Raw genomic sequence first — 12,429 nt, forward strand, 5'->3', positions numbered from 1 at the left:
CTGAACAGTCAATAAAACATGTCTTTAATTTAAACTCCAGAAACTAGAACAGATTTTAAACTGGAACTCCAATTAAAGCAGGAGTTGTCAACTTCAAATTGGATTTCTGCCAAACATCTTCAGACCTTCAAGGCTGAAGCTTATTTCTTAGAAAATTGTTCATTGCCTTTTCACAGTTGCAAAACCAACTTTTAAAATAATAAAACTTTAACTTAAAATATAATTCAAGTTTATATCCCATTCCTGGGTGCACAATCTTAAATCGAAATGAACACACTCAACAATCACTTTTCACACTCATTCAATTCCAAACAACTTAATAGACTGATGCTTTCAACATTAAAGCCAGACAACAAAGAGTTAACAGTCAGTTCTACAGAACACAATTTGTACAGAACACAAGCTGTACATCCCAGACATTCAATTCATTCGTGGACACTTCCAACATTCACACATTTGAATCAAAGACACAGTAACTTGTTTTTACTCTAAAACATAGTCTTTTATTTCACTCTGCCATAAACTTTGTCAATGATTTTCTTCTTTCTTCAGGCTTAGGGGGCTGATGGCCTTTCGCAATTCTTTAAATTTATCTAAACACCGGAGCATGTAAGCATTATCCCAGGAGGGGTCGCCGCACCCACTCTCAACACACGTCCTCCAGTAATCAACCTTTTCCAATTTAAAGGAGCCTCCATAAGGCCAGTTGCCGTGGGACCACTCGTATAGATCGGAGGTGAAAGGGATAACATATCTACTGTCGCCTGTCTCCTTCCAAACAATAACGGCCGGTGACCCTGGCGGAACCAGGGGGTCTCCTACCTTCGTTTTACATTGCACGTATTTACCGTGGCGCTTCTGCGTCTTCCTCGAGGGGGCAAATGGACGTGGGCCGCCTTTCTCAGTGGGACATGGTTTACTTGTCCCCGGGGGCGGCCCTTCTTTCTTACGTTTAGAACTCATCGACCCCATCTTCGGACCCTTTAATCACTTCCTCAGTTCCGAAGCGCGGATCTATGATCTGTGGAGAAATGAACAACAAACCAAACAAAGACAAACTAGCGCTGGCGCCGTTGTCAATCCCTCAAGGTCACCTTAATTGTTTTACTATTCCTGGCGTTCCGTCTTGTCACAGCGTCTTTCCCTAACTTGGGAAGAAATTTGATTGTCAAAGAAATTCTCCGGGCTCAGACCTTGAGCATTAACAAATTTTATTGCATGATATCATGGGGAGCACACCTTTCCTAATCACGGTCCGGTGCTACTCCAAAGCGCTCCAGATCTCCGCGGATTTATATAGTACAACAGATGCCGAGCTGACAGTTTCCCAATTAGTTACAAAACTACAAGATGGACACAGGACGGCCTTCGTGACTATACACCATGTAGAATCCGAGGTCAGCTTCGCATGAGGCTGTACATAATAAGCTATTATTTTCCTTAAGTTAGTGCGTACTCCAGATACCACATTTGCCCGTTGATAACGTCTGTGTGGGTTGCTGCAGACAAACGAGTCATTAAAGCAAAGAGCTGTAGACCCCAAGGTCAGCAAAACTGCTACCACAATTCCACATTCATAAATTTAATCAAGATAAGAGAGATGCATTTAGAGGGAGAGAGTGAGAAGAAGAATACAATGTTACAAATTCAAAGCAAAATCAACTTATTCACTTATTAATAATTGGTCGTATTTAAAATACTTTATTCCAATCGTAGAAAAGGTCACTCATTTGGATTTCTTGAGTGGAAAGATTGTTTCAAACCTTTTGAAAAACTTTAGTTTGGTTAGAGCTTAGGGATTCGAATTATAGCAGCCTTCGGAACACCAACTTTGAATCTGATCAAGCGAGTGGTGATAAGAGATAGATACACATAGATATGGGGAAGGAGAGTAGATGGGGATACAAGGAAAATTGAGGAGATGCCAAAGGCAACAGCAAATTAAGCCAGACATTTCAGCATGGGCTGGGGGCAGACATTACAAAATAGGGAATGTGGAATCTGGTCACACAAGAAGTTTGAAATCAGATTGTTCAGATCACCACTTGGGTGAATAACTTTTTGACTCTTACACTAAAATGGAGGGGTTGGGATGGGGGGCGGGTGGTGGTGGTGGTGCAAGAGGGTTGGGCGGGATTGAAAATCATACTGACCGCACCAGATATTCTTTGGATATGCCCACTGTCATTTTCTCGATGACGAGAAATACATTTAAAAAAAAAACTTTGTGGTGAACATTGGTACAAGTCAGGAAGCTGTACAAAATGCGAGTCAGGCCACAACTGGAGTACTGTGTACAATTCTGGGCACCACACTATAGGAAGGATGTGATTGCCCTGGAGAGGGTGCAGAGGAGATTTACCAGGATGTTGCCTGGGCTGGAGCATTTCAGCTATGAAGAGAGACTGAAAAGGCTAGGGTTGTTTTCCTTAGAGCAGAGAAGGCTGAGGGGGGACATGATTGAGGTACGCAAAATTATGAGGGGCATTGATAGGTTAGATAGGAAGAAACTTTTTTCCCTTAGCCGGGGGGGTCAATAACCAGGGGGAATAGATTTAAGGGAAAGGGCAGGAGGATTAGAGGGGATTTGAGGAAAAAAGATTTCACTCATAGGGTGGTTGGAATCTGGAATGCACTGCCTGAAGAGGTGGTAGAGGCAGGAACCCTCATAACATTTAAGAAGTATTTATATGAGCACTTGAAACGCCATAGCATTCCAGGCTGGTGCCAAGTGCTAGAAAATGGGATTAGAATAGTTTAGTGCTTGATGGCCGGCACAGATACGAGGGGCCAAAGGGCCTGTTTCTGTGCAGTATAACCCTGTGCCTCGAAGAAGAAAAAAAGACCTTGCAGATGATGAATGAAAATAGTTCACAATAATATTTTGTAAAGAGCATCTGGACTATTGAAGTGTGTGTGGCTTTGCTACTCTGTTCTGATCAGCTGATGGAAAAACATGGCAACGCTGCTGTTACCCAATCACTGGGCTTGATTTCCAGGATACGGCTTTCAATAATGGTCAGGTTGTCTGGTTCAGGTAGGTGATCTCTCAATGCATGAAACATGCAGATGTGAGTGGTTATGAGCAGCGAACTCAAGCTATTTACATATGACTAGCTGGTTTGGCCATGTCTGTTTGTGTATTCACATGCTTTCCAGTAAGAACTTGTTTACTGGTCAACCTTTTGTTGAACTGCCTTTCAAAAAAAACACCCAAAGTTCAGCCCTTCAGTTTTAAAAGATAGATTCCAAGTGTAAACAATAAATATGGACTCATAACAATATACAAAATAAGAGTTCAATATAAAGCTGAACATGAATTCAAATCAAGTGCAACATCAATGGCAATGATAAACTTTTTCCTAATTTCTTGCAGTTGTCCTTCGTTGAAGGCAAGTCTGATTCAGTGCATGCAGAAGAGATTAAACCACTGGAATAATAAGAGAGAAGGCAGGAAAAGTCTGCTGAAGCATTCAAAGGCCAATCGAAACACGTTTGTTGAAGTATTCATCGTCTAGCCAGTGACTGGATGGCAGACGGTTCACTTGTTACAAAGGACCATGGAAGAACCCGAGCCAATTCAATCGCAATTTGTCGACACAATCGTACGTAACAAAGGTTTATTTTCTCTTTCAACTGATTCACAAGCACACAATCTTCATCAAGTCTGTGGCTAGCCTGCAGACACTGGTGACGGTTCAATCCTCCATCCTGTATAAAGCCCAGCCTTGTTTTGAAAAGGCTGATGTGCAAAACATATCAACAGCAGACAAGCATTGCATTAGAGTTTGGGGTTCGGTTAATGCTCTCCATGTTGTCGAGTAATTTACGTAGAATTCTGCCAAGGTGATTTATTCACATATATTCCAGGGTTTTCAATACTGAATAGTCATCACAACTGCATGAAAGGTTACTCTCCTCATAGTGTAATCTTGCTTTGTCAGTGCATTCACTGTTCCCTTTTTGGATGCTTTGGGTAGTGTCAAGCATGACTGAGTTTGCAGCTTAACCTGTTTGTCTGAGTTTTGATTTCTCAGAACAAAGCCAAAATTTGCAGGATGCCGACCATAAAACATATTGGCATTGTCCAGGATCACCAACACTGAAAAGCAGAGGAAATGTACATTGTTATTTACACATTTGTTCTGATAGTTTTAATTGGATGAAGCATATAACTGTAATCCAGATCTAGAAATATGAATGGCTAGGAGTAAGAGGACTGTAATTTGCTACAAGGTTCAGATGGTAGAACAAATCACAGGAGAAAAGTTTGTGGGTTTGCACCATTGTTGGATAGGCTGAATAGCTGAAAAAAAATGTTTTTTTCATCCATTCTCGGGATATGAGTATTGCTGGCAAGGCCAGAATTTATTCCCTGTCCCCAGTTATCCCTGAGAAGATCGGTGCTGGCCGCCTTTTTGTCACAGTTTGATAGAATTGAGTGGCTTGCTAAGCTTCTTCAGAGGGCTGTTAAGGGTTGACCCTGCATGGGCCAGGTCAGGTAAGAATGTCAGGTTTCTTTTCCTAAAGAACTTTAGTAAACCAATTGGGTTTTTACTCTGATCCAACAGCTATATGGTCACTTTTGCTGATACCAGTAGTGAAGTTTCATGCTAGGTCCCCACCTGCCAAGAATGAGGCACATTAATTTTGTCAAGAACATTGAATTTAATCTGTTAGTATGGTTGAGAAAGGACATGTTAAACTCATCAGCCGTGGCTGAAGAAGATATTTGCATATTAACAGACAGTGTTTCGAAGGACAAAGCAGCCACTCCCTGACCCATTCAACCCACAATGGACTTTTGATCACCAGCCATTGAAGGTGAGGGAGCTCACATTCCAGGTTGATTGCTAAGATGACCAAATATACAAACGGACATGGTCAAATCAGCTAGTCACATGACTAACCTGCCGGGAAACCTGAGTTTTTGAATTTAAAGTCATAGAGTCAGAGTTATACAGCACAGAAACAGGCCATTTGGCCCATCGTGTCTGCACCGGCCATCAAGCACCTATCTATTCTAATCCCATTTTCCACCACTTGGCCAGTAGCCTTGTATGCTATGGCATTTCAAGTGCTCATCTAAATACTTCTTAAATGTTGTGAGGGTTCCTGCCTCTACCACACCTCGGGCACTGTGTTCCCGATTCCAACCACCCTCTGGTTAAAAAACATTTTCCTCAAATCCCCGATAAACCTCCAGCCCCTTACCTTAAATCTATGCCCCCTGGTTACTGACCCCTCCACTAAGGGAAAAAGTTTCTTCCTATCTATCCTATCAATGCCCCTCATAATATTGTACACCTCAGTCAGGTTCCCCCCTCAGTCTTCTCTGCTGTAAGGAAAACAACCCTAGCCTATCCAGTCTCTGTTCATAGCTGAAATGCTCCAGCCCAGGCAACATCCTGGTGAATCTCCTCTGCACCCTCGCCAGTGCAATCACATCCTTCCTGCAGTGTGTTGCCCAGAACAGTACACAGTACTCCAGCTGAGGCCCAGCTAGTGTTTTATACAGCTCCATCATAACCTCTCTGCTCTTATATTCTATGCCTCAGCTAATAAAGGTAAGTATCCTGTATGCCTTCCTAACCACCTTATCTACCTGTGCTGCTGCCTTCTATGGACAACTGCACCAAGGTCCCTCTGACCCTCTGTACTTCCTAGGGTCCTACCATCCATTGCTTATTCCCTTGCCTTGTTAATCCTCCCAAAATTCCTCACACTTCTCAGGATTCAATTCCATTTGCCACTGCTCTGCCCATCTTACCAGCCCATCTATATTGTCCCGTATTCTAAGGCCTTCCTCCTCACTATTTACAACGCCACCAATTTTTGTGTCATCTGTGAACTACTGATCATACTTCCTATATTCACGTCTAAATCATTAATGTACACTACAAACAGCAAGGGTCCCAGCACTGATCCCTGTAGTACACCACTGGTCACAGGCTTCCAATCGCAAAAGCAACCCTTGACCATCACCCTCTGCCTCCTGCCACAAAGCCAATTTTGTATCTAATTTGCCAAATTGCCCTGGATCCCATGGGCTCTTACCTTCTTTACCAATCTCCCAAAAGCCTTACTGAAGTCCATGTAGACTACATCAACTGCTTTATTCTCATCTACACATCTAGTCACCTCCTCGAAAAATTCAATTAAGTTTTGTCAGACATGGTCTCCCCCTGACAAAGCCATGCTGACTATCCTTGATTAATCTCTGCCTCTCCAAGTGGAGATTAATCCTGTCCCTCAGAATATTTTCCAATAGTTTGCCTATCACTGATGTTAGAATCACTGACCTGTAATTACATGGTTTATCTCTGCTACCCTTCTTGAATAATAGTACCACATTTGCTGTACTCCAGTCCTCTGAAAATTTGAGTCAGAGCCCCTGCTGTCTCCACCATTGCCTCACTTAACAGCCTGGGATACATCTCATCTGGGCCTGGGGATTTATCACTTTTAAGCATGCTAAAACACCTAATACTTCCTCCCTTTCAATGCTAATTTGTTAAAGTATATCACAATCCCCTTCCCTGATCTCTACACCTACATCGTCCTTCTCCAAAGTGAATAGAGATGAAAGATAATCATTTAAAACCACAGCTGTGTCCTCCGGCTCCACACACAGATTGCCACTATGGTCCCTAATGGGCCCTACTCTTTCCCTGGTTACCCTCTTGCCCTTAATATACTTATAAAACGCCTCGGGATTTTCCTTTATCTTGCCCTCCAGTGTTCTATCATGTCCGCTTCTCGCTCTCCTAATTACTTTTTTAAGTACCCCTCTACACTTCCTATACTCCTCCAGGGCCTCCGCTGTTTTCAGCGCTCTGAATCTGCCATCAGCCTCCTTTTTTTTCCTTAAACAATCGTCTATATCCCTTGACATCCAGGGTTCCCTGGACTTGTTGGTCCTATCCTTTACCTTTGCGGGAACATGTTGGCCCTGATCTCTCACTATTTCCTTTTTGAATGACTCTCACTGGTCTGATTTATACAAACGGATTGGGCAGAAGGTCTGTTGCTCTTGGACTGAGAAGATCTCTCTCCTGTCTGCTCCCATCTCTTTTTCACAAGCCTCTGAATCCACTGAAGACACATGAACCCCAAGGGAGAAGAGCCTCCTCCAGCAAACAAGGTTTAAGAATACTGGGTCCCAACAAAAAGCAAGATCTACCTACAGTCAAGGATTCTGCAGTGAGCTCGAAGAACCGTAACAACAACTCATCAGATATTGCCTCAGACTTTTCCACTTCAGTTTTCTTCTCTTTTTTGTCTCTATTTGCATGTGTGTATTGCGTATGCATGCAAGCATGCAGTATATATCCGTAGGTGTCAACCGAATTAGAGTTTAAGTTTAATAAATTTCAATTTTTCTTCTTTAAACCTAAGAAAGCCTGTTTGTGTTGGTTTCTTTGTCTTATAATTGGAAAGCAGTGAACAAGGATTCACCAAGGGTGAACTAAAATCATGGTGTGTTTAAAATTAAACCCTGTTATGTTAAGACCTGGTGAAGTCTGAAAGGGAACCCTAGACCCCTTTCTCACCTGGTCACAACAGAAGACTAAATGATGGTATTGTGTAATCACTGCAAAACATTGCCAAACACCATCCTTCCTTTATTGTTGGGTCCGAATCCTGAAATTCCCAACCCAATACTGTTGGGGGAAGCACTATCATCAAAATAACAGCAGCAGCTCAAGGATAGGGCCTGTCCCCTGCATCTTCTCAGGGCAATAAGGGATGCAAAATAAATGCCAGCTTTGCCAGTGACATTTGTATCCAGAGAAAGTTTGTTTAAATTCTGACCGGAATAGCATTCCACAGGCACTGGGAGTCCTCAGCAAATGAAGGATTCTGCCTAGCGGAGTCCGGACAGTGAGAGTTGACAGGATTTTCAAGCATGAGAGAATCACAGCCATGATGTCTGATCCTGTCTTCAATTTTGTTTTGATATTCGCTTTTCATGAGAAAAGGTGGTGGTGAAGGTGTCACTGGTTAGCACACTAGGAGCTGGAGACCCTATCCAGTTTTCCTGCTTCATAGCCAAGGTGATTTCAGTAAAAGAAAACAGTGAATGCATTTTTTGAAAAATCCTATTTGAATTACAATAAAGAAACCAGAATAATGCTGATAAATTCTGAATTATTCGATTCGTTAAGTCCACAACGAACTCCAGATTTGCACCCTTCACACAATATAGCTTTTCGGGGTATTAGCTGACTTGAGTCGCTGAACTGCATCTGACCACTCCATTCCTGGGCTAGGCGAAAATTGGAACTCACGTTACACTTTCAAAAATGAAATGTCACTACTTTCCACATGGTCAAATTCCTATCATGTTATTATTTTCAGGTTCTCTGCAGAATGCTGTGACATGAAATGAAATTACTACAGATATCCTCAACAGTAACCATGGCAATAAATGCATGTTTGAAAGGTTGGTACCAGCAATGTGAGAAATATGAAGGAAAAATGCCCATCACCAGTGTTAACCTAAGAGCTGCACTCCCTCTTGGAATCTCTGACATGTCATGAATGTAACTGATGTCTATCTTCTGAAGGAAAATACTGTGTGAAATATTGAGAAATTAGCCATCCACTTTCATGATTAATGAAAAACTTCCAGTCACACCTAGACATAATTAAGTAGAAATTTAATTCACGTATCAACATCGGGTGTAGGCTGTACCTAGCAGTGACTACTGGAAGGTAAATTACATCAAATTAACAACAGAAAAAGGCTATTTCCCCCATCTGGTCTGTGCCAGTGTTTATATTTCCTCCACCTTACTTCATCTGACCTTATCTGAATATCGTTCTGTTTCCTTCTCTCCCATGCACTTGTGTAGCTTCTCCTGAAAGACATCTGCGCTATTCATCGCAACTACTCCCTGCAGTAGCAAGTTCTGTACTCGAGCCATTCTCTGGGTAAAGAGGTTTCTCCTGAATTCTTAATTGGATTTATTGGGGACTATCTTATACTTATGGCCCTGAGTTTTGGTCACCTCCACCACCCAAGTGAAAAAGAAAGCCCAATAACATTTAGGGGCATGTTGTCCCCACAAACAACTTTGAAAGTTTTCCAAAATGTAGCAATTCATACTAACCCTGCATCTCTTTTCAAAGTTAATCAAAGCACCCGTAAGGAGACAAACAAGGACAAAAAAAAAATTCAATTTGTAGAAAGGTTCGATTGTGCACAAAAATGGTCACGAGTGAAATACAAGCCCTGTAAACTTGGTTCCAAATTAGTATGTGGCAAAACTCAATCATGTATACGACACCAAAGGTGTAAGACACCCACTGCCAAATCATTATTTTGTACAATAGACTGGTCCTTCTCTGCAGTCAAATTCATTAACACCAAGTTGATTACATAAGTCAGCAACTATTTGAGAATGAAATGGTGCGTGATGTCCCATTAACAGAAAATGACCTGGACACAATAAAAGTGTGCAATTTATGCAACATTTTCAGGAAACAGAAAAAATAGCGTTATATTCATGGCTCGCTGCATAGTAACTTGCATGCATCTTCATTTACAGTGTTTGATTCACAGTGCAAAGTACTAAATTACCATTGCCATGCGTGTACTTTTTCACATGTATGCCTTTGATCAATCTCAGTAGTTATTTCATTGTCACTTTTTTATTCTCATCTTCAAGAAACCTGCATTGATATGGTAACTATTGCAACCATCAGCCAAGCAGGAATCCCAACATGTGGTAAAACAAATAGACTGACAACATAATCTGGAAGTGCAGTGTCCACCATCGTGAGATCTGTGAGGAATGTGCCCAGGTAAGGCACAATTCCTTGCATCACATCCTATAAAACAGAGGCAAATTTGTTCAACACATTTTGAATACGTTAATTGCCACATTTCCTAAACATACTACCCATAATTAACTTGTTCCCTTTGATATGTAACAAAATCAATCTGTAACTATAGAACATTTAATACAGAATGATACAATGGCATACAAAACTAAAAGCAAAATACTGCGGATGCTGGAAATCTGAAATAAAAATAAGAAATGCTGGAACCACTCAGCAGGTCTGGCAGCATCTGTAGAAAGAGAAGCAGAGTTAACGTTTCGGGTCAGTGACCCTTCTTCGGAACCCTTCTTGTTCTGGCATACAAAACTAGATCCATATAGATCAAAAAAGTTCAAAGTTCAATCTAAGTTCACCTAATCTGTACTAATGCTTTGTCTTTCAACACACCATTAACATATTGTTTGCCTTTGCTCCGTGACCTTTTGGTCAGCTATGTGGCCTGGTCCAATCTGCACCTTCTCCTTTGTTATCTCTTGCCCAACCCCCACCTCACTTGTTTATAATCTGTGACTTTTCTAATATTTGTCAGTTCCGAAGAAGGGTCACTGACCCGAAACGTTAACTCTGCTTCTCTTTCCACAGATGCTGCCAGACCTGCTGAGTGAATCCAGCATTTCTTGTTTTTGTTTCAGATTTCCAGCATCCGCAGTATTTTGCTTTTATCAAAGTTCAATTCCTGGTTTATACTGTATGAACCATCTCAATCTAAGGGGAACTTTGTCATTGAAAGTTAGGAGCTCTTCCACGTGTTACTGTTATAAATAGCATTAACCATTCTTACTTATTGTGAACACTTCAGTTATATACAAAGAGAATGCACATAAACAGCATTGGTCAAATACAATATTGTCTCTCTTTCAACCCTAAACTACAGGCAGTTCACTTATTTGTAAATACAGGCAAAACATTAGATTGTCTGCTATCCTTTTTTTTTTCTTTTTCTCCTCATCTCCTAAAAGGTTTGACTGAATTAATAGCTGGAACTTGTTAGAACCAGAGGCCATCCTTCATTTGGTAACCTAGGTGATGACTGTTTGTAGCCTATTCCATTAGAGGGCATCACTGCTGAGTTCATTTGGCTCCTCATCTGATACTCAGATATGCAACTTTCCAGCAGGAGCTAATGGACAGCTATCAGGAACTCAGCTAGTTTTGTATAATTTTACAATACAGAAGAAGGGCGTTCAGAAAAACATAAGATAACGTATCAGCCCCAGGAGCTTGCTCTGCCATTCAATAGGGTCATGGCTGATCTCAGACCTCAACTCCACTTTCCTGCCTGATCTTCACATCCCTGGATTCTCTCGGAGTCCAAAAATATATTGATTTAATTTGATTTAGAGATACAGCACTGAAACAGGCCCTTCGGCCCACCGAGTCTGTGCCGACCATTAACCACCCATTTATACTAATCCTACACTAATCCCATATTCCTACCACATCCTCACCTGTCCCTATATTCCCCTACCACCTACCTATACTCGGGGCAATTTATAATGGACAATTTACCTATTAACCTGCAAGTCTTTTGGCTGTGGGAGGAAACCGGAGCACCTGGAGGAAACCCACGCAGACACAGGGAGAACTTGCAAACTCCACACAGGCAGTACCCAGAATTGAACCCAGGTCGCTGAAGCTGTGAGGCTGCGGTGCTAACCACTGTGCCGCTATTGATCTCAGCTTTGAATATACTCAGCAACTGAACATCCACAACTTTCTGGGGTTGAGAATTCCAAAGATTCACAACATGCAGTGAAAAAATTTCTCTTCATCTCAGTTCTAAATGGCTGACCCCTTATTCTGTGACTATGCCCCAGGGCATTCGACTCCCCAACCAGGGGAAAAACAGCCTCTCAGCACCTATGCTCCCAAACCCTCTCAGAATCTTGTGTTTCAATGAGATCACTTCTCATTCTTCTAAACTCAAGACAGTATAGGTCTACTCAATCTCTGCGCATAGGACAATCCTCCCATCCTAGGAACTATTTAGCCTTCTGCACCTGTGATGGCTCTCCAAATTATCTATTTCGGGTCCAGATCAGGATTGTCCAACATTTTTATTTATTTGTTAATGGGATGTAGGCTTCGCTGGCTCGGCCAGCATTTATTGCTGATCCCTAATTGCCCACTGAAGGCATTTAAGAGTCACATGTAGATCAGACCAGGTAAGGATGGCAGATTTCCTTCCCGAAAGGATATTAGTGAATAAGATGGATTTTTACAACAATTGACAATGATTTCATGGTCACCAGCAGATTAACTTTTAATTCTAGATTTATGAATTGGATTCAAATTTCCTCATCTGCCATGGTGGGATTCAAACCCATGTCCTCAGATGATTAGCCTAGGCATCTGGATTACTGGTCCAGTGACATTCCACTATGCCACCGCCTCCCCCATACGGCCCACGGGCCAGAATTGGCCTACCAAAGGTTTCCATCCAGCCTACGAATGTATTTCAGAGATACGTAATTTCCCATTGTTGTCTTAGAGTTCAGAAAAACTGAGCATCTGACAGACTAATGTTTTTAGAACTCAGATTCAAATCCTTCCAACAAAAATACTACATTCAGTCCTTTT

The 12,429-nt window shown here is 41.8% G+C and overlaps 1 long non-coding RNA gene across 1 annotated transcript in view; it reads left to right on the plus strand.

The window, feature by feature from the left end:
- The window catches only part of LOC137373095 (uncharacterized), a 35,285-nt gene extending 25,355 nt beyond the window's left edge, over positions 1–9,930 (plus strand). Inside the window, exons 2-3 of the long non-coding RNA XR_010975582.1 lie at positions 3,377–3,605; positions 8,362–9,930. This is a non-coding gene — a long non-coding RNA (uncharacterized lncRNA). The remainder of the gene's footprint in view (positions 1–3,376; positions 3,606–8,361) is intronic.
- Positions 9,931–12,429: the final 2,499 nt, after the last annotated feature.

Source organism: Heterodontus francisci, chromosome 8 (assembly GCF_036365525.1).
Source record: "Heterodontus francisci isolate sHetFra1 chromosome 8, sHetFra1.hap1, whole genome shotgun sequence".
NCBI classification, from domain to species: Eukaryota; Metazoa; Chordata; class Chondrichthyes; order Heterodontiformes; family Heterodontidae; genus Heterodontus; species Heterodontus francisci.